We start from the raw sequence: 23,346 nt of genomic DNA on the forward strand, positions 1-23,346 counted from the left end.
ATAAATTATGCAGATATTCCGTTTTCTAAAAACATTTTATGCTTCGTTTGGCGATGTTTTGAATGACAAAACACTTCAGAAAAAGGTTGACAAATACCGAAATGAATATTTTATACAGATTGATAGTTCAAGGACGAGTAAATCACTTGAGTTTTGATGGCGATTAAATAAAATCGTAGAAAGATTTTTTTCTTATTAATAGAGTATTTTATCCAGTTATTTACATTAATTTTTCAAACAATATTCCACTTTTTTAAAACAATTATTTTCATATTAATAACATTCAATTACAAGTTTCAAAATCTTTTTTATTTCATTTACTTTGAAGGCAAAATTTAAATAATTTTCACTCAGAAGTGAAAACTTAAAGTTTTTTGTTTTGTTGAATAAATTTGTTTAAAATGCAAACGATTTTTAGTTTCTACTTTAAAGTTGTTTTTTTTATTGATTAAATGTTTTTAAATGCGAACGATATTTAGTTTCCGTTTTTAAAACTCATTGTTTTGTTAATGAAACTTGCTTAATAAAGAAGCAATTTATAGCTTATTTTAAAAAATTTTGTTCTAATTATGAAATTTGCTTAAAATAAAAAGGATGGTAAGGTGTATTACGTTTTAGTAAGTGAAAACATTCATTAATTTACGTTTCATTACCGAATTTATTAACTTGAAAAGAAAATGAAAAAACTAGTACATTTTATTTTTATTTTTTCAAACAATTATATTTTCGTATCATTAAATAATGTTTAAAAAATGCATAAAGATTTAAAATGAAACCAATTAAATTCTTTTGCGAAGAATAAATACATCTATTTCTATTCAAAATGTAAAATAACTTAAATGAAACAGTCATTAAATGAAAAACGATTTAAGAATTCATCATTGACGTGAAAAAAAATTTGATTATTTACAATAATTACTAGCTTTAGCAATTTATCACTAATTTGAAAGGCATTTTATCTACAAATATCAAATGTTATCACTATGCTTGGTAAAATGAAAAAGGTAATTATGTTTGTTTTCATGTTTTGTAGTAGTTACTTCAGACATTTTTAAATTTGCATAGTTTTTCCGAAATCAGATTTTTTTATTTTTAAATGTATATATTATTATTATTAACACATATAAATACTTAAAATGTCTTCTCAGAAAAATTTTAATGAACACCCGTTTTTCATTTTCTTTTTATTAATTAAAAAAATAATCTTTTATGTGAAATTATAATTTTTTAAGGTATGCAACTCAACTGTAAAAAAAGCACGCATTTTGTTTTCCTACTAAAATCAGCGAAATAAACAAAAAACTCATTTTTTGTCAAAACAAGCTAAACCCCAAAACTGTATTTGAGAACTAAAAATGTTTTGACGATAATAACATTTTATATCTCTGTTCGTATCAAAGCCTCTAAGAACATTTACTATAGTTCAAATGTATAAAAGAAATATGTTTCCTGTCTCACGTGAAAGCTTTCAGAAAACAGATCGAGTCAACTTGTAATCTAACCATCTCAAACGTGACAAAAAAAAATTTATACATTTATGAATCTGAACATATTTTTGGTGTTACCAATATTCGACTTAAAATATCAAACAGCAGCTATAAATATATTATTTTATTTATTCGCTTAAAAATTTATTAAATTCTAAATTAGATAAAATATGTACAATGAATTACATATGAAGTATATATTCTACGTTTCCTGTTCACAAAATGATCTGAGTCTTTCTGTATTGCACGCCTTTTCACAGCACTCTTCCGCTACTTCTTTCGATACCTTCATTTCTCTAATTAATGAGTCATTGACGGTCGATCCTTCAAACAAAAATATCTACAATTAACAAATGCAACAGAACTATTCAACAATGTTTTTAGTAAATCACAATTGATTTTTCACCTAATACGATTAAACCTTAACATTATTAAAACATAATTTTCATTTATTTCTCAACACTTACTCAATGAATAAAGTTAATAAACGTCTTTACCTTCTCAAATTATTGTATTTGCATTTAAGAAAACATGTGCTCTTTTTTTTAATCTTCTCAATAATTGAAAATCGCTGTGAAAAAATATTTTGAGTTTAAAAACATATTTAAAATGCAAACATATCATTTCTTAGACATGTTATGGTCGACTGCAAGCATAAAACAATAACATTTACATGGAATTTGAGTGGGTTTTTTTTCTCCGTCCATTATCTGAAGCTATGTGATTCTCTATGATAAAACAGTACTTGTTTCAACAAAAAAACTATGATACAAAAAAACTATTCAACAATATTTTTAATAAATCACACTTGAGTTTTTTTCTTTCTGCAATTAAACCATAACAAAACATCATTAAAGCATATTTTTGATTTCATTTCTCAACACTTTCTCTCTTGGAAACGTCTTTATCTTATCAAATTATTTTATTTGTATTTAAGGAAACATGCACTGTTTATTTGATCGTATCAATAATTGAAAATTGCAGTGAAAAAATATATTTGAGTCTAAAAGCAAATTTAAATGTAAACATATGATTTCTTAGGTATGTTGTGATCGGCTGTAAGCATAAAGCAATAACATTTACAACGAATTTGAGTGGGGTTTTTTTCGTCCATTAGCTGAAGCTATGTGATTCTCTGTGATAAAAATGTACTTGATTCAAATAACAAAACCAAAAATGGTCCACCACGTACCATACCGTTTTCTCCAGAAGGAAAGTCACCGAAAAAGTCACTAAACTTCTAGTGACTATCAGGTATCTCGCTCCCTGATGCACCTACCTAGAGCCTCAAAACTTCGGGAAAGTAGATAATGCTTCTATCCTCAAAACATGTTGACAAAGAGACTAAAATCATCAAAATCTTGGCTTTTGTTTAACCAAATTGGCGATGACTCCCCTGACTTAAGTCACCAAGTTTAAGAGCAGATTATTGGACAAGCGATGCTTGATAAGCAAAGAATAATCGCAAATTCGTTCTTTTCGACCAAAAACATACAAAAAACATATATTTTCATCTAAAGAACATTTTGTATGACGGCAGATTTCAAAGGTGAATGATCATTTTTAAATTTAAAAATGTTTTATCGTCGTCTTTGGAACAAAATAATAATCTACTCAGTCAAATATTAAAATTATTTCCATGTAAAGGATGATTTCGAAAAAAATGCTGAGGTCTCTGTACATTCTGAAATGAACTAACATTTAATAATGAGCACTATTATAATTAATAATATTAGAATAAGGTTATCTATTTTGTAAATTCTTTATTTTTCGTAAAAAGAATGATTTCCTGGGAAAATGAATTTCCCAGGAAATTTCTAGATTGCCTAACTTTTGGAAACAATACTATTAATTTTTTTTTAAAAAAAAAAACTATTGATTACTATTAATTTTAAGAAAAATAATAATTTATAATAAAAATTAAATTTTAAGAAATATACTATATGTTTTAATCAAATAAAATAAGATCAAAATTATACTTTCATCAATAATGAGTATTTCTTTGAAAGTACATAATTTCAATAAGAGAGAGTCAAAGAGAGTAAAAAATATTTTTTAATAGTTTTCAGAATAGTTTTTTTTTCCTTAAAATTTTGATGTGGTCTTTATCGTTACTGGAACTTTGCGTTTGTATACCTGATGCAATATTTGAACCATACTGAAACCTTGCATTTATATATCTGATACTATTATTTGAACTATACCGGAATCTTGCATTTATATAGCTGATACGTATACTTAAACCATACTGGAAATTTGAATTTATATACCTGATACGTATATTTGAACAGTACTGAAACTTTGCGTTTAATTGGACCATGCTAAAACCTTGCATTTATATGACTGATACGTATATTTGAAATATACTGGAATCTTGCATTCATATAGCTGATACGTTTATTTGAACCATACAGGAACCTTGCATTTATATGGCTGCTGCGTATAGTTGAACCATACTGGAATCTTGCATTTATATAGCTGATGAGTATGTTTGAACCATACTGGAACCTTGGATTTATATACCTGATACGTACATTAGAATCAATAGGAAAAATGAAACAATCTACTGATACATTAAATGCTCATGATATCAAAATTTAACGCACTAGGAAACTTCTAGTGTTTTTGTTTACCGGCATTTATTTATTCTAATGCAGTGTGAATTTTAACTTTTCCATTTTGCATTTTGCAAGATTTGAGACATTTTCCAAAAGTTTCATTTCAGAATTTCTATTGTTTCAAAATCACGTTTCAGATATGTGAATGCAAGATTTCAGCTTGATTGTAGAAGTGTAATAATTTAAACGCTCTTATGAATATGTGAAATATTTTCTCTTTTATAAAATGACGAATATTTTTTTTAAAAATATAAAGCTTTAATTGAACGTCTGGAGCTTCTCTAAAGAAAGCACAAACTAATTATCACTAAACTGCTTTAACAAATTTCGAAACAATTTATTTTCCTTACAATGAATGCACTTTATAAAAACTTAATACTATATAATTAAATTTAAATACTTGGACTCTTAACATTACTTGTGTTCTACTAGCTAAAGATTCATTATAAAAAAATTACCTCTACATAATAATGCAACAGCAGCGGGTAATTCATCTCCACACAATTTCCTGAGTTCTTTACGTATGGAAACTCCCTTAACCACATAAATGCAAACACAAAACACAATAAACACCTAAAGAAAAAAACGCATATTTATATCTTTTGTTTACCAACTCTCAAATAAATGCACAACATATTATTTTACAGTTAATGCAGATGTGGTTAACAAAAAGTCATACACATGTGCCGTGAATAACCGATATCAAGAGAATGTCGACCTTCACCAGTGAATGTCAACTATCACATAGTCGCTTTGGTGAATGTCCGAAATATTTGTTATATCCTACTTGATATTAATTTATTCGTTGATGTTGTTATATTTATTCGATATTTTAATATCTTCTGAGGATAGATTAGGAGAACATCAGTGTTCGGAGTACCTGGCAAATGTATACTGGGCACTGAACCCTTAAAAACATCAGTATACGGTATACTGGGCAGTGGCACTCAATCAGACCTAGCATATATTTCGTATATTTTACCAAAGTGACTGTGTGATTGTCAACATTCTCCAGTGGAAGACAACAACCACCGATTTCGGTCATTTGCAATAACTCATGTATATCAAACATTTTATATTCACTTGTTTTAAAATCTAGTTTTTAAATGAATTTGAAAGAAGATCTTTAAGCCTTTGCGGGTCAGAAAATTTTAGTCACGAAAAACCAATAGAAATATGGTCATAGTATTATAGTATGTGGTCATAGTAATTCCAATCTGAAGTGACTTTATTATGCAATTATTTTTATTAATTATTATATTAATTTTTACAATTTTCAGAGTAAAAAGTGATTGCATACTGTTAGAATTTTCATTCTAAACGTACGGTAAAATAAACGGCAGTAGTATGTCTACCCAATTAACAGTAAAATTTACGGTCAGGAGCATTTTTGTACCTTTACCTTAAAACCAGTTTAAATTGGTATGGTTCCGTTATAAAAACCGTAAATACAAAACTGAGCAGTTTCAAAACCATAAAACTGAAATTTCAGTTTATTATAGACTTTTAGTCTATCATAAACTAGTTCATGATAGACTGTTATATATTTCGTTAGGTAATGAACATTGGAGTTAAGTTGTAGTTGAGTAGCATTTTTTAAGTGAACCATGGAATATGGTTTAATTAGTTTATCTAGTGGCACAATTCATCGTGAGAATTGGGAAATATTAAACTTGAGTTAAGCAGCTCTATGGTGCTGTCATCGATGCTTGAATCAGGGTTTCGTGCTCAAGCATAGTACACTTATTGAGAAGTGTAACACACTGGAAACTCCTCTTGCGTTGAAGGAATGGAGGAAATATTGTGGTGTGTCAATGTAAGGACTCGAACCCCCATTTAGCCGGTCATTAAATCGACAGATTAGACGTCTCGGCTATAGTATGTAACTAGCTGAGTGGCTTTATAAGGTTTACACCGCGCATTAATTACTATAAGATGATAGGGCATCCACTGTTGTGCTCGATTTCTGATGATGAAAACATATATAAACTCCTGTTTGTGAAAATTGCGACACCATGAAGGAATCGTCATAATTGAATGAAATTGTTGAGTGGTAGTGGTGCAAATAAATGATTAAACTTTCAAAGCAAACAAACAATAACAAGAGATCGAAATCTGTATTTTGTGTAACCACCACGGTCCGCAATAAGTGCTGCTACACGACATGGCATGGAGTCAAGCAAACTTTGAATGTCTGTCTGAGAAAGAGAATTCAATACTGTTTGTATGCGTACCCAAAGTTCGCCTGTAGAAGCAACAGGACGAGGATTACGAGCGAGACGCCGACCAACGAAATCCCACACATGTTCAATCGGTGACATATCCGGGGAATACGCCGGCCAAGGAAGAAGTTGTACCTGTAGCGATGCAAGGAAGGATTGAACAGTCCTATCAATATGAGGGTGGGCATTGTACTGTTGAAATACAGCACCTGGCAAGGCTTGAAGGAAGGGAACATCTTGGGGCTGTAGAACTTCACTGATGTACCGGTTGCTGTTCAGATTACCCACAATTCGTAGCAATTGAGATTGTCCATGATATGCTATGTCACCGCAGACCATAACCCCGGGTGTTCGTCCACTGTGGAGTTCGATAACGCACTCCGGAAGATGGCGTTCACTTACCACTAGCAGATAACCACCGATAACCATACTCGCTTGGCTACAGCCGTCTATTTATTCGGATCCATCCGCCGTTCAGAGGGCGCTGCTCAGCATACGCATGCGCTACGGGTCTGAAATTCTAATCATTTGCATATCATGCTCTACTTTGCATTTCCTGAAAATTTCAGCTCACTCGCGTAAGTCCTTCATGGTGTTGCAATTCTCACAAACATGAGTTTATATATAAATTCGTAATCCTTATCTCTTAAAGAACGTGAGCTCAATTCTCATTGGCTGTGTGCCTAGTTGAATATAGAAAAATAAAAGTTGTTATTTATCAATTTTTTCTGAGAAATTTCCAACAGTGATTTGTTAAAGAAATAAAAAGTATTACTATTGTAGAAGTCTCTGTTATAATCAAAACTAAATGGAATAGTTTTTATCAGTGTGAATTTATTTTTATCAAAGTGAGTGTATTTTTATCCGTGTAAGTACAATATAGAATCCCTCTGTAAGGGTTAAGGTACGTGTATTTTATCAATATTAAGAGTAATATATTCATAAACCTTTGAAAACGTCTTAAGTTATTCACAATTTTCTTGCATATAGTGGATTTATATTTTCAATACTAGATTTTTTTTAAATCAAATATATAAACTGTTTGATTTTATTGATAAGTATCGAATTTTTGGAAAAAAAATGTAAGATTATTCATACCAATAAAAAAATAAAAATGCAAGAAATTACAAAAAGTTTATGTTAAAATGTTAATGCAAAACAAAACTACGTGTTATCTAAACTTGAAATATGCATTTTATATAAGTTTCGAGATAATAGATCACTTAAATGAATACAAAATTAGGATTTTTTCCACAAAAAGAAACAACTATAAGCTGTTTGATTTTATTGAAAATTATCGAATTTTTAGAAAAAATGTAAGATTACATATACTAAAAAAATAAAAATACACCAAATTACGAAACTTTTATGCTAAAATATTAATATAGAACAACACTAAAAGTAATCTAAATTTTAAAGGTGCATTTCATTAAAGTTTTAAGATAATGGATCACATTTAAATTAATACAAAATGAAAATTTTCACCAGAAGAAAAAATCAATTAAGGAAAAATCTATAATCTAGCATGCTTCAAATTTTAAATAAAAACAGTCTCTTATATATCCATCTTATTTTCTTTGTGACAGTATTTCGTAGTAGGTACTTTGTACAGTAATTTTTACAGTAATTTAAATTTGTCTTTACGTTTTCCGATTAACTTAACTTTAATTAATTTTTACATTTATTTGGACAAATGAATTTATTGTTTTAAACTAATTTTTACTATAATATGAACAAAAAGTTTCATTAATTTCAATTAACTTTTCTTTTAGTCTTAGTAAATTTACAGTAATTAAATTATCAAAATAAATTTAAAAAGTTAAAAACTAGACAAGTTAAATTTTTGAAATATAATTTTAAGTAATATTTCATGAGCACATTTGCTTAAAAAAATAAAAAATATAATGTAAAAAATCAAATTTTTAAAAAGATCAAAGAAATTATAAAACATAAACAAAAAGGAAAAAACATATTTCACAATCAACTGTTGACTGCTAGTTGACAAAAAAAAACATTCATAATCTTTAAAAAACGGGTAGAAAGTACAAGGAGAGTAATTTAGAGGTCAATTTTAGTTCCCAAGCACTGGTAAATAAAATAAAAACTTAAAAGAATTGAAGAAGAAGCGATTGTTTTTATATAAACCGTGACTTGACCTCTCTATGAGTGATGTTTATATTTTATTTTACTTTATAATTTTATAACCGTCGTTGAACAGCCGACCCAGTGTTTTGGGTTTCCGACAACTAATGTTCATTTCCGTAACTTTGTAACTTTAAACCTTATCCAGAAGACAAGAGAACTCCTGGATAAAGAAATGGGAGAAATTTGCCTCCGTGGAGGAGTTTTCTGATGGAACTACCCCGCATTTGCGTTGCATGGAGAAGAAAACCACTAAAACCTCCCACATTAGTATGAGAGCAAGAGGACTCTAACCCATGATCCGTTTACCACTGAGGTAGTCGGTGCAAGCCGGATACGGAATTCGCATCAACCAACCATCATTGAGATTCGAATCCGGATCACCTCATTTGAAAGCGAATGCTCTATCCCCCTGAGCCACCAGGCTTCTATAATTTGTATAACTCGTGTTAATGAGCCACTATGGTGAGAATTAATAATATAATCCACATGATGAATCAGATTAATTAATCGGAATTAAGTCCCCTGAGACATAACGGTTCCTCTAAGAGTGATTGAACCCAGTTAAAGTCCAGAAAATTCTAATGAAATTAGAAATTACAATTTATGGGGCTTCAGAGAATGGGAAATTACCAAATCACGCGTGCGAAAACCTGGCACTGAAGTTTCATTTGATGGTTATAAAATAACGCTGTGTTTTCATAAACGTCGAGTTATTTTAATGTGTTCACGTTTTGTGCAATGCTTTTGCGAATATAAATAAATCCTTACATTTACTTTTCATGTGATATAAACGTGAAGCTTCCAGATAGATTTTTTTACATACATTTTTTCAATTACTTAAACTTAGAAACGTGGAATATAGTCTATTTTTTCCTAACTTTAAAATATTAGATAATTTATCTTCGAATCATCTGCAAGGAGCATGCTAAAATCAGCTTTCACGTTTAGCATTAATCTACTTTGTTTCTAATTTAAACTTGAAACATTCAACATTTTTAAGCATATACTTTTTTACTCAAACTGAAATTTAAACTCTGTAAAGAAAGCAAAGGGACAAATAAAAGAAGGGAAGAAAAGGAAAATAAAACATTTTTTGTCCCTTTGCTTTCTGCAAAAGCGACGGGACAAAGAAAAATAGATCAACAAAAACAAGAATAGAAAGAAGCAGTTGAGATAGATTTTAGAATTCTAAAGGAACGGAAGAGAGGGGCCGGGGGTTGCTTGAATCTCTCTTGAAAGAAAGGCCCACAATGGGCTGTCTTGCCCAGAATGGGTGAAAGCTTTCCTTTGAGGAGATACTGATGATGAGTTTTGCCAAAGTAGAATATTTAAAGCAGCTTTTTCATACTCTTATAGTAATAGAAAACCAGCCTTATTTTTCAACAAGAACTATGTTAAAATTATGTTTTCTTCGCATTTGGCAATCATATACTTTTTCAGATAAAAGGAAAGTTCACAAATTTTTAGGCCTTTATACATTAATTAAAATACATTGAAATAAAATATTTTAAACTGTTTTCCCCTTACTTTAAAATTGAAAATCCAAATAGTTTTGAGCATAATGATATTATGATGTGCAAAATAGTTTGAAACAGACATCATCGTTTAATTTGAAATATAATATTTCAATAATTTCGTTAATTTTACATTAATGTAACACCGACGTTGCAAACTATAATTTGCGTTTATGCGTTTAGTTAACAGCATTCTACAATTACTAATTTATATATTTTTATTAATTTCTTTTTCATTTTAAATGACTCATTTCAAAAAATATGAAGAAAAAATAATGAAGTGAAAAAAGGGTAAAACTAATAAATTATTATTACTACTAATTAAGAAGAAAATTTAATTTTAGTTTTTACACACAATAATTTGAAAATTTTTAGTTTTTCTACTTATAAACAATTTTTTCATTCGTTTTAAAAGTAATAATTTAATGAAAAGAAAAAAAAGTGACATAATTTTCATTTAAAATTGAAAAATTGGTTTTCTTTTCATTGCAATAAATGCATATTTAGAAAAAAAACTTTATTCTTTAATCTATATTTTCGGAATATATTGCATAGTTACTTATTCAAAGTTTTATAACAGATGACTCATTTATTCATAATAATATTCATAATTTTATAAAAAGAGTAGAAAAAGAAAATAATTCTTATTGAAAATTGAAACTTTTTAATTGGGAGAGTTAGTTATTCTTCGTAACTGATAATCAAGGTATTGGCTCACATTATTTACGGATTCATTTAGTACATTTATGCATGCCTATTCGATAAAAATAAAGATTATTTTTTGAATTAGAAAATATGTTCTTACTCCTATTTTAAAATATATATTTTTTTAATTTAATTGCTTTGTCTTTATATTATTAAAAAGCAACATTTATTTTATAAATGTTTTAAATAATTAATCATTCATATTTTAATTTCAATTGAATTATACATTTAAGAATGAAACTTTCATAAAATAAATATCATTTTTACTCAATCTTAAAAAATTAATTTTTAAGCTTGATATTTTTCTTTTTTTTTTGAAAAAGTATTTGTAAGCTGAAAATTTTACGAAAAATAATAATCACTAATTAACGCTCATATTCTTCCCTTTGTACTGTTAATTCATTCATATGTTAATTATAAAAAGAGTTATAAATTTTTAAATAGCCTATTTTTAAATATATCTATGAATTTATATATAAAAAAAATATTTAATTCATAGCTTTTACTAGTATAATGCCAACATAGTTATTAAATGCATTATATTTTATCTATCCTATTTTAAAGTAAAATATATTTGATAACTATATTGGTATTGTGCCAAGATAATTTAAAATTGTACATTTGAAAAATAGTAACTTAAAGTTGTCTTTTCGAAAATAGCAGTTAAAAAATAGCAACTTAAAAAATTTTGGAAAAAGTGGTTACATAACAATTTATTTAATTGTTATTTATTCGAACAAAACAGGCAAATAAGCATAATTAAGATGGTATTGAAACTGTGAGAAAAACGTTTATTAACTGCTTTCACCTAATACTGTTTTACAGCCAGAATTTTATCGCACCAACTAGAACCACCTATTAAAGCCTATAAAGCCTTGCAGGTGAGTACATATTATTGACGAGAAGGCTGTTAATCTCATGCTCGATATAATGGGGGCTCGAATCCCAGCTTTGACACCCCAATATTTCCTCCCTTACTCTTAACACATAAAGAGTTTTCGGTTTTCTGTACTCCCCAATTTGTGACCCTGGACTGTTAGAACACGCTAGCCTCATTCACGCTTATAGTTGGCAGCACTATAAAACTGGTAAACTATTTCATGTCCAGTTAAATTTCTTTTTTACGATTTTGAAACCATGCAAAGGGTTAAAAACCAGTATAGATTTGTATCCATGGCTTTTTTAACCACACTAATTGTAAACTGTTTCAAAACCATAAAGGTTAAAAATGTTCTTTGCCGTAAATTTTACAGCCGTATTATTATAGCCGTAAAAATTACGGATGGACAGACTTCTCTCACTTATTTTAACATGATTTTGGAATGTAAATTCTAATAGTGTAATTTTACCCTTTTATGCTTTAAAACAAATACTTTTCGCACCTTTTTTTAATTTTATATTAACAAATGTTCTTTATTGATAATGCTCGCAAATAGAATAACAGGGTGTACTTTAATCTCATGAAAATTTAATAAAATAAAGACCATATTTTGTATCATATTATGTCTTGTTTATGAAGGCTCAGAATTCTTAATTTTAATTTATTAAAAAATTTTATTTTGTGATGATGATGATGTAGTATATAGAACTCTCTCCTCGTCAAACACCATTGCAAAAATATTATTTTTAAGTTTTATATTATTTATTGGTTTGTGTTCAAATCACATATAACTCAATAAAAGTATTTCAAAAAAACAAAAATTAAAAATAATATGAAACTTCAGAAAACAATAAAATACTGGATTGCTTTAGTTTTCTTTTGCGAACATTTCATGTATTGATTTTAAATAATCTAAATGAAGTATAATTTTTAAACGATATTTTTAAAAATTTTAAACGAATTTTTGAAACTGTTAGTAAAAGATTCTAATAGGCATTCGTAACAAAAAATTATTTAGAATTTCAAAAAAGAAAGCATTTATTCACAATTTTTCAAATATTATAAAACTTATTTTTTCGAGTTGTACCCTTTTGAGAAAAAAAATTTCTTCAGGCTCCTTTGCTTGCTGCCTAAGGCCTTACACAAATTAAAGAATGCTAATTATTTATTTATTTATTTATTTAGTTATTTTATAAAATTTTGTTTATTTTATAGAATTTTATTTATATTAAGTAATTTTATTTATTTTATATAATTTTGTTCGTTAAATTTATTTCTTTATTTATTTAAAGCTTCATCACAAAATGGTAAATGAAAGTCAGTTTTCTTCAAAGTTCATTTACATATTCCGTTGGTGGAAGCGAAGTTATTGCTGTTTATACTATCTCAGAAAAATTGTTTCATCATTAAATCATTATATCAGCGCATTTTAAAATTTCTTAACATTATATTGAACACTGACAGTTAAAACTCATAAAAGTTCAAGTTTAAAAAGTAGTTTAATTGGTTTAAAATCAAATACAGGAAATTTAATTGTAAATGAAAGAAAAAATTGGAAAAATTATCATACTATATGGTAATGATATTTCTAACGAGTGAAATTATAATTCTGGAAATGAAACCAAAATATATGATATTTAAACCATTAATTTGATAATTTTTCGTTCCTCGGAAATTCTGACTTTCAAACTTATTATTCTCATTATCACATATTTAGTAAAAAATACAAAAACTATAAAGCAAATTCTTACTAAGTATCATGATAACAAATTGTAACACAAATTATAAAAACATATTTTATCGTTAATTTCACCAAAATCATTACCAAAGTGCTTCAGTAAAAATTAGAGAGCTCATTGATGTTTCCATAGAACCAGAAACTCGGTAATTTTATTATTCTGGTAGTTTTGACCATACTTTCATAGTCAGTGTAATTTTTTTTTTTTTTTTTTTTTTTTTTTTTTTTGATAAACTGTCTCAGACAACGTCTACTGTAGTGTTAATCATTTTTCGAATTTTAATAAAATTCTTCCTGCAGTTTTAATCATTTTTTCGAATTTAAATAAAAATTTTACTGCATTTTTAATTATTTTTCGAAGATTAGTAGAATTCTATAACAGCAGTCTTAGTCATTTTTCGAATTTTAATACAATTTTTACTGCAGTTTTAGTCATTTTTCGAATTTTAATAGAATTCTTGCTGCAGTTTTAATCATGTTTTCGAATTTAAATAAAAATTTTACTGCAGTTTTAATAATTTTTCGAAGATTAATAGAATTCTATAACAGCAGTTTTAGTCATTTTTCGAATTTTATATAGAATTTTTACTGCAGTTTTAGTCATTTTTCAAATTTTAATAGAATTCTTACTGCAGTTTTAATCATTTTTTCGAATTTTAATAGAATTCTTCGATTCAGATGTAGAATAAACCGCTGGAAGGAAATGACTTTTCCCTTCTTATTGGATTATAAAGACAAAATATGATTTATTTTTTTTATTTAAATTACCGACTTATTTTTAAAGCTGTATATAATTTCCGACTTATTTGTAAATCTTATAAAGCTATTGGACGTTTTTTTTCAAGAAGTAGGAACAGTAATGTTAACAACAGCCTATTCTAAATTCAAATTTTCGATACGTATGCACTACACTTTCCTATTTCAGTAAAATTAACACTAGAACAGGTTTTTTCATCAAACTTTAGGGACGTCGTCAGATTATCTTAAACAATACATTAATGCACTGAGAAAAAAAGTATGGCCGTGAAACTTCCAGAATATTATAAAATTTATCGCATTTTTGGTTCTTCGGTCATTTTTACCGAAATGCTTTGATAATGATTTTGGTAAAATAAGCAATAAAATATGGTTAAGTAATGTGTGATAAAATTTGGTAATTTTATCAGATACCTTCGAGCATGGTGTAAAAATCAATTTTTTTTTTATTGAAATTTGTTTTCAGCTACAGATTTCTTTTACTTTATTTCTGCTTATAAAAACTACGATTTTGAAAACGAGAATTTTCGAAAAATTACCAAAACAGAAAAATTACCAAATGAATGGTTTAAACGCCATATATTTCGGTTTTGTTAGCCAAAATTATGTTTTTTTTTTCTTACCAGAAATGTCAAATACGCTAATTTTATATTTTTTTTTTCGTGTATGCAATAACTATTCACTACTTACGTAATATATTTTTCTATTTAAGTAAAACTAGCACTGAAATAATTTCTTTCCCATGCAAGAAAATGTCATTTCGTTATTTGAATATTTCATAAAAACATAAAAAAATATTTAAATAATTGAAAAATTATTTTCAAACTGAATAAATGAGATTAAAGCAACTAATATATTTTTATTACAATAATAACACTGTTTCATACGTTAATTTTCATACGTCATTCATCAAAGCCCTAAATTATATTTTTCTAAAAATCTTTCTAACAATAATAGAATTAATCGATTGCTGCAATACTGTAAAAAATTCTGAATTAAATTACGGTACAAAGCACCGGAACTCAAGAAGCCGATACTTTTTACAATAAAAATACATTTTTGCCGGAACATGTATCGAAAATATCTGGTATACCGAAATTTTTACCCGTAATAGTTACCGTAAAATCACTGAATCACTCGAATTAAATAAATATTATTAAAGAAATTATCGTATAACAATTTGTGGTAAAATTAATTTTACGAATGATGCACCCAAAGTGCTGGTACTTTATACCATGGTTTGATCCAGAATTTTTTACAGTGCATTTTTAAGGATAATATCAAGTAACTGTCCTATTTAAACTTTACACTCTTATTTTTATTTGAAAACATCTAGAATTGAAAAAAAAATACATTTTGCATTGCTTTACCTGTCACTTAGCAGACCTGCCACTAAGCTTACCTGTCACTAAGCAGAAATATAAGAAGTATTTTTTAAGGTATCTATACAAAATTTTTGGAATAGTTTATGTTAATTCCTGTCACTAAGCAGAAATATATGAAATATTTTTTAGGGAATCTATACGAAATTTTTGCACTAGTTTATGTTAAGTCCTGTCACTAAGCAGAAATATAAACTTTCACTGAAATTTTTACTGGGAATTAAATTTAACTGTTGTCATGGCTTCAAGTTAAGATTTGAGTAATGCTCTCCCGCCTTGCCTTGTTGCTATGCGTTAAAAACAATTCAATACAGCATTTTAGAGAAGCAATCACAACAAATATATACATTTTCTAATAATAACGATTAAGAGTTCCTAAAATTATTGATTCAACTTACTTTAATCATTTTTTCTCCTAAAAACCAAAGAATTCGGAAACGAAGTTTTGACAATTTCGATCGAAGGTCGGACAATCAATTGAAAAACAATCTCATTCAAAGGACTTTTTTAATCCACGTTGATTCCGATGAGATCAATAACAAAACTGATTCTTATCTTTATTGATGAAGCTTATTATTGGTTGTTCTATTTTTAAAAAAAGAAATATGTTTATCGTTCTTGGTGAATCTTATATTCCGTAACATGCAATTCTTGTTTTAGATCTTCAAGCATGCATTTACGTCGCATTTAGATATTGAAATTATAAATATCGCGGCATATCATCGCGTCAAATGAATTAAGGGAATGAAAGTTTTTATTTATTTTTAGCTGATTTCTTAGATCGCAGCTGAAATCAAAAAAAAATAAATAAATAAAGATGCCTTTCCATGAACTTGTTGACTTGACAGTTATTAAAACAAATAAATTAAATAAGATTTCCGGATTTCGAAGATACAAAATGCAATAATGTTACATTTTTTGCTTGTAATTTCAATGTATAAAAGAATTAAATACTTTTTTTTTACACCGTAAGTGAAATATATTTTGTATAGGCAAGTTTTTAACTATGCAACAACTCTAAAATATTAAAATATTTGTACTAACTAACTTTGTACTAAAATTTAAAATATTTGTAATCATTATAGCAAGTACATTTGCTGTAGCTTTATTAAAGTGTTAATAAGATGTTTCTCACTGGATGATTATCATCCTTATCATTGCTAGAATAATTAACGCTTTTTATTTATTTATTTATTTATTTATTTATTTATTTATTTATTTATTTATTTATTTATTTATTTATTTATTTATTTATTTATTTATTTATTTATTTATTTATTTACTTATTTATTTATATATTAATTTATTTATTTGTTTATTTATTTTCACCTATTTTTTCTTTGACGCAGATAGAACACCGGTGTCCATTTTGCATATTTTTCTCCTGACACTGTAATTACAAGTAGAAATATATTTAGGAATTTTTTAATTCTGAAAAATGTCTAATAGTTACTAAAATAATCTGGTAGATTATTGGAATTATATTTGTACTGAAATATAAAATCCAAAAAAAGTATAGTTTGAAATTTCCTTTCATTTATATTCAAAAATTCATTAAAAATTCTATTAATTGGTAATTATTTCGTATTTTATACCAATAAATTTGCAAGTTAAAAATTATTTTCAAGTACTGTTTTTAGTCAGGGATTAATTATCCTTTCCATTAACTCTAAAAATTTAAAGTAGCGATTTAAATTTGTGTAATAGTTTATAAAATGCGTAAAAATGACAATTTTGATTTTAGTTAAAGTGCACACTACTGGCAAAAGTTTGCTTGTCTTCTGGATTGGGTTCAAAATTACTGGGCTACGGAGTAGAACACTAGTAGTCGCAAACCCAAAAGTTGGGTCCGTTGTTCAACGACGGTTATTAAATAAAATAAAATAAAACAAGTTTTCCAGAACACGATGCATCCTTAATGACAATACATCTTCATACAAGTCTGATAATTTTTTCTCGCTTGGACGGAACTTTTATTTTTTGATAGAAAAAAAGTAAAATATGTCAAAAATGTTTCACTTTTCACATTCAAAAGAGCCCCAATCAAAAAATACTGCCAGCCTTGTCAACTGTCAAGATATATAAAGATTATTCGAACTAAGTTTAAAATGAAATGGAAAAAATCAAATTTTTCTGAACAACCCAATATTATTATTATTATTTTGCTAGTTTAAATCATGACTTTAGATAAATTTTTAGAAACCTAATAATTTTTTACAGTTTTTAATAAAGCGTAAAACTTAAGCCAATTTCCAAAAGAAGTTAAACGATATTATCGAATATTTACTTAAATAATCGATTAACATTAAAAAGATGGAGAAAGGAACATAAATTTAAAAACAAATTCTTGAGGAGAATGCTACATTAATAAATATACAACATATAATAATAATAATAATAGTCATATAGGAATAAGGTAATAGGTAATAGGAAGTGTCTCAAACCGTATTACCATTCAAGTGCGCCACAACTTTAAAACCGTGCAATATTGTACCATATTAAAAAAAATCCATGTACTTAAAATTCGACCGATTTTAAATAAATTTTAAAAATGGACGACTATTTTCAATTCTATACTTCATTGTAAGTTAAGAAAAGACCATTGCGGTGTAGAATTTAAGTAATCATCCTCTACTGCATATAGTTCCGTTTTATTTAGCTATCAAATTATACAAATATGCTTTCAAAACATTTTAAAAGTCAAACTCGTTGGACAGAAATTAAATTCGTGCTTCAAGAGTTGGCGATGTTGATATTCGTTCGCTCTTGGAACTTCGCATCGACTTGGATGCAAATAGGCTCTCTCCCTACGGCTAATGGTTTTTTCTTAACTTTCAACAGAGTATAGAAATTCAAATTATTATTAATAACTATGAATGATAAAGAAATTATTCAAAATATTATGCTTCCGATATTGTGGTTTAATGTTAGGGGTTGTGTTTTTACACGAATTTAAGCTTCTTTATCAGTAATTTCTGAGATTAAGGTTAAATTTTGTTCCTTTTCTGACGATACCGTCTATACTGATAAACAAAAATAAAATATTTGTCTTGAAAAATTGGTATTGTTCTGTTTATCTACCTTAAATTTTCTTTCAGATGTAAACACCATGGGATTTTAATCAATTTAATTGAAGAAAAAAAAATACTCAATAACTAAAATATCTACGTTGAATTGATTTTCTCAGAGTGCAGGGTAGAAGCTTTTCATATAGGAAGTGTAAATTTTCAGAAAGTAACTATAGGAATTTAATAAATAAAGAACAAAGTTTTCTTTTGTTTTATTTTATTCTAAGATAGGAACAAAAAGGAAGATAAATTCAAGGATACATTTTTCACTTTCTAAAAACAAGTATTAAGTGTAAAAGTCATCACGTTTTCAAGCTTATCAAGGAATCAGACGTTTGAAAGAGTTGAGGTGTCTTAAAACTGACATGTGACGACAAAATAAATTTAGTTTATAAAAATGTTAGGTGTTTATGTGAGAAGTATTTTATCTCGATGTGGGATTAAAAGAAAATCTTTCAATGAACTGATTCTAGATAAAAATTTTGGAGGGGCCATTGCTTAACTCGTTTTATATAACCGCTACACGAAATGGGCAAACAAATCGAATCGTTCTTACAATATTATGCAGTATAAAATGCAGTTTTAAAATTCCGTAAACATAAACATAATTTCAGTTTTTGATATAGATTATTTTGCAAAGTTCAATGTCTGATCCTCTGCTAAATCAGCAGAAAGACATTTTTGGGATGTGTACTATTGAAACCGGAAAACTCTTCAAACACTAATAGACAGGTCTGTAAATTCTTGCAAATTAATCAAAACTAATAAATAGGTCTTTTAACACATGGCTTGTAAAAGATTTATTAAAAAAGTTTTAATTGGGTGCTTGTACTTCAAGAAGAAGATCACAATACCCACACACGTGATCTATGACGTCAGCTCCAGCTGATCGCTTATAAGCAAAAAGGGGTGTCAGAGTTGAGCTAAGTTTCTCCGTATAAGTTAGAATGTTAATTAACGTGAATTTAATTAAATACAGCTCCGCATCGCACATTGAATTTGTTGAAATATAATTCTTTTTTGATTATTATCATTTTTATTTGTTTATTATTTGCTTATGTATTTTATTATTTGCTTATGTGTTTTATTATATGTATTTTATTATTTGCTTATGTGTTTTATTATATGTATTTTATTTTATGTATTTTATTATATGTATTTTAATACATGTATTTTATTATATGTATTTTATTTTATGTATTTTATTATATGTATTTTAATACATGTATTTTATTTTATGTATTTAATTATATGTATTTTATTTTATGTATTTTATTGTATTTTTATTATATTATATATTTTATTATATATATTTTTGTTTTGTGTACCTGGCAAATTTGATACATATTTAGTTTGTTTATGGTCCCCATCTCTCTCATTGTGTTAAGTAAAAATCTATAATGAAAGAATTGAAATCTTTGTGTAAGAATATAGAATGTTTCATTAAAGAGAATTGATACTTGACGGGCTCGGCTTATTCGAAATAGAATGGAAAGAACGGTTGCAAACGTAAACAAATGCCACGGATAGGATCAGGATCGATGTACCCACACTACCTCTCTTGCAGATATGAAGATTCTATCTTTAATATTAGACTTACCTAAGCAACGTTGAAATAAAATGATTTAAGATTGTGTTGTTTGATATTTTACGTCAAATATACAATTTATTATATAAAATGCTAATTTTGGTAAGTACATAAAGTACGGCTGTTAATCGTAGAAATTCACTTAAAACATCTTCTCTTCTAAATGACTTATATTTAGTTTCTTAGGTTAGAGATAAGACAGATTTTAAGTATTTCATTGTAACTTGCGAACATATTTAAACTAAACTCAGTGACGTGACAACTCACAGGCCTAATGTGCCCATCTCAGTTTTCTTGACCTTGGTCTGCGGGGTGAAGGAGTATATATTCCTGTTGGGTGGTCAGCCGAACCTGATTTTGGATTCTCGTTTGAGACGTGATAGAGTAAGGGTGTTTTATATCCGAGCTCTGAGCCAACATGCCTTTACAACGTTTTGGACGGGGCGGCAAAAGATGTTCTCCTCCCAGACCAGCTGGCATTGATATCTATAAGTACTGGAATGAGAAGCGATTCGATGAAATCAAAGAGTATACCCACAAAGCGGAAGTATACGAGACGTCTCTCCTATCATTAGAGGACATCGACGATAGAATCGAAAGATACCGAAATCAAAGCAACTCCTACCAACAAATCGCAGATGGCAATTGGCTATCCTTTCGCCATAGACTATTCCATTTCATCAGAACATGCAGGCTAGAGAAATTGGAACCGATCAGACGAGAAAGAATTGCTGCTGAATTGGAGATGGAAATAGCAGCCACAGAGACCGATAACCCTGCGACTCCCACCCAACCCGACCAAGCAAGGCCCTTATTAGGGCCAAAAACTACCGCCCCCTGTAATAACCCACAGCCTCCACCCACCGATCAACTTCCTAACAACATCCCTGCAATTAAGAAAAAGAAAAAGAAGAACAAAAATAAGAGACCTAAAACATCAGACTCCAGCTCAGATACAGATACTACTCCAGTAAACCCAACTCCCATGGAGACGGAAGTCGAAACTAAAGCCCCGGCGATAGTGAACACAACTGCTCCGATGGAACCTAATATAGCCTCTCTCACAAATTATCCTAGAAAAATCAAGACCCTGATCCGAGGACTCAAAATAGACTCTAATATTGCAGATTTACATAAATATCTTAAAGACTTTGGACTTAATCCTGAAAAAATTATCCAACTTAAGAGGAGGCGTGGCCAGGAGTATTCGCTCCTCCCCCTCTTCCTTGTTATCCAACCAGATACCGAGACCAACAGAAGAATTTTCACCGTCAGCTCCATACTCAACCTCCCGGTACGGACCGAGCGCTTCCGCGGCGGCCGTTTCCAAGTACAGTGCTTCAGATGCCAGAAGTTCGGGCACACCCAGCGGAACTGCCCAGCCCCCGAGCCAGCATGTATGAAGTGTGCGAAAGCGCACTTCACATACACCTGTATGTACTAAACAACGAAGTGAGCCTGCAACCTGCGTCAACTGTAAGGGCCCCCATCCTGCCTGCTTCACTGGATGCAGTGAACGTCCAAAAAAGACCAAGGGGAAGCAACCGACCAAGATCACCGACAAGGCCACAAGACTGCTCCTCATCTTTAAGGAGATGCAAGAGCTACTCCAGAACGCCGAACTTGTGACTATGCTCCAATCCCTCATTTCCGATGTCTCAGCCTAACCCAACATGATTTTGCCTTTGCCACGTACCGATCACAGCCCCTGTGATCTTTTTTTCTTTACAGAGTCTACCTCTCCTAGGAGTGGAAATTGACTGAACCAACATCATCGACTCTGAATAGCGACGAATCGGTTAAAGCCGCTACGCGGCTGTGCACCGAGATACTTCTAATTTCTAATGTTCTTCTAATGTTCAGCCGAACCTGCAGTGTTTAGTCCTCAAGCATGCTTGGTACTCATTTTAGCGACCGAAGGGATGAAAGGCTGAGTCAACCTTGTCCAGCCCGATGACCGAACCCAGGACCTGCGACACTAGAGCACGAAATGCTACCACTCAGCTACCTGACGTCTGCGAACACATTTACTTAAGTTTTAAAAATATATAAAACCACTGATCTATAAAAGCCAAATTGGTTAATATTTGATTTATCTCTAAACATAATTTTCAGATGCAAGAATTAAATTTCTTTCGAAATAATGTTTACTTTTTGTAAAATTTGTGCGATAATTATGAAATATTCTTTTATTAATTCATTCATTTTATTTGAATAATAAAGAAATAATATTTCGATTATGAACCGAAGACGTATCACCGAGAGTGATTCAAAGTACAGCGACTAATTATAATCACCCAATTATTAGCAAAATGGCGTGTTAAAGTTGAGCTAAGTTTCTCCACATAAGTTAGAATGTTAGTTTTTTTTTATGTTCTGAATGACTTCGTGCCTGTCTTTGTGTTAAGTAATAAATATATAGTGAAAGAATTGAAATATCTGTGAAATACAATGTGTCACTTAAGAGAATCGATACTTGACGGGCTTGGTTTACTCGAAATAGAATGGAAAGAACAGTTTTAAACGTAAACAAATGCAACAACCAATCAGGATCGAGATACCCACACTGCATCACTTTCATGTATCCCATTTTGCAACATAAAAACATCGTCTGCTCTAATTAATTGGGTATAATATGAAAAAAACACAACTACTTCGATTTAGTAGGAACAACATATGACGCAATGCTAAACGAATGGAATTTAGTTGTTGTTTATTTAGTTATTGTTATTGGTAGTTGTTGTTATTTGTTTAAGTTGTTGTTGTTTATTTAGTTGTATTTAGTTTCAATAACTTTTCTTTATAATGCAATAAAATCTGGCGAGCAGCTATTTAAACGATCGAACAAAAGTTATCCTACCTAGTTCATAATTAAAATTGTCTCCTGCGTTAAAGTTCGATTCATCAAAAGTTATTCTGGATGCTTGCATTCATATTTATTTACTTAGTTATTTTACTTTTTTTTTCTACGCACTGCATCTTACTTCCATGTAACAAAACCATGTCAAACTCGCAGTTTATATCTCATAAAATATTTAATCTCTTAAAAAAAATATCGTTTGCAGCTAGTTGATTTTTTCTTGATGGATTCCTTTAACATTGTGTATCGAACCATCTTTTTAATTAAATTAATCATTTTTTTATGTTATTCCGAAGATAAAAACTTCAAACGTCCTTTATTTGAACACATTTTTTATTACATAACGGAAAACAATAGCATTAAGTTCGCACAAAAGATTTTTT

At 28.9% G+C, this 23,346-nt stretch overlaps 1 long non-coding RNA gene across 1 annotated transcript; it reads right to left on the minus strand.

The window, feature by feature from the left end:
• Nucleotides 1-1,598: 1,598 nt before the first annotated feature.
• On the minus strand, nt 1,599-15,993 carry LOC122269509 (uncharacterized). The gene is made up of 3 exons (XR_015429009.1): nt 15,846-15,993; nt 4,564-4,678; nt 1,599-1,811 (listed from the first exon to the last, which is right to left on the minus strand). It is a non-coding gene; the product is annotated as an uncharacterized LOC122269509 (long non-coding RNA).
• Between the last annotated feature and the right edge of the window lie 7,353 nt (nt 15,994-23,346).

The sequence above is a fragment of the Parasteatoda tepidariorum genome, chromosome 9, assembly GCF_982258835.1.
Source record: "Parasteatoda tepidariorum strain Cologne lab strain chromosome 9, Ptep-v5.0, whole genome shotgun sequence".
Classification (NCBI taxonomy): Eukaryota; Metazoa; Arthropoda; class Arachnida; order Araneae; family Theridiidae; genus Parasteatoda; species Parasteatoda tepidariorum.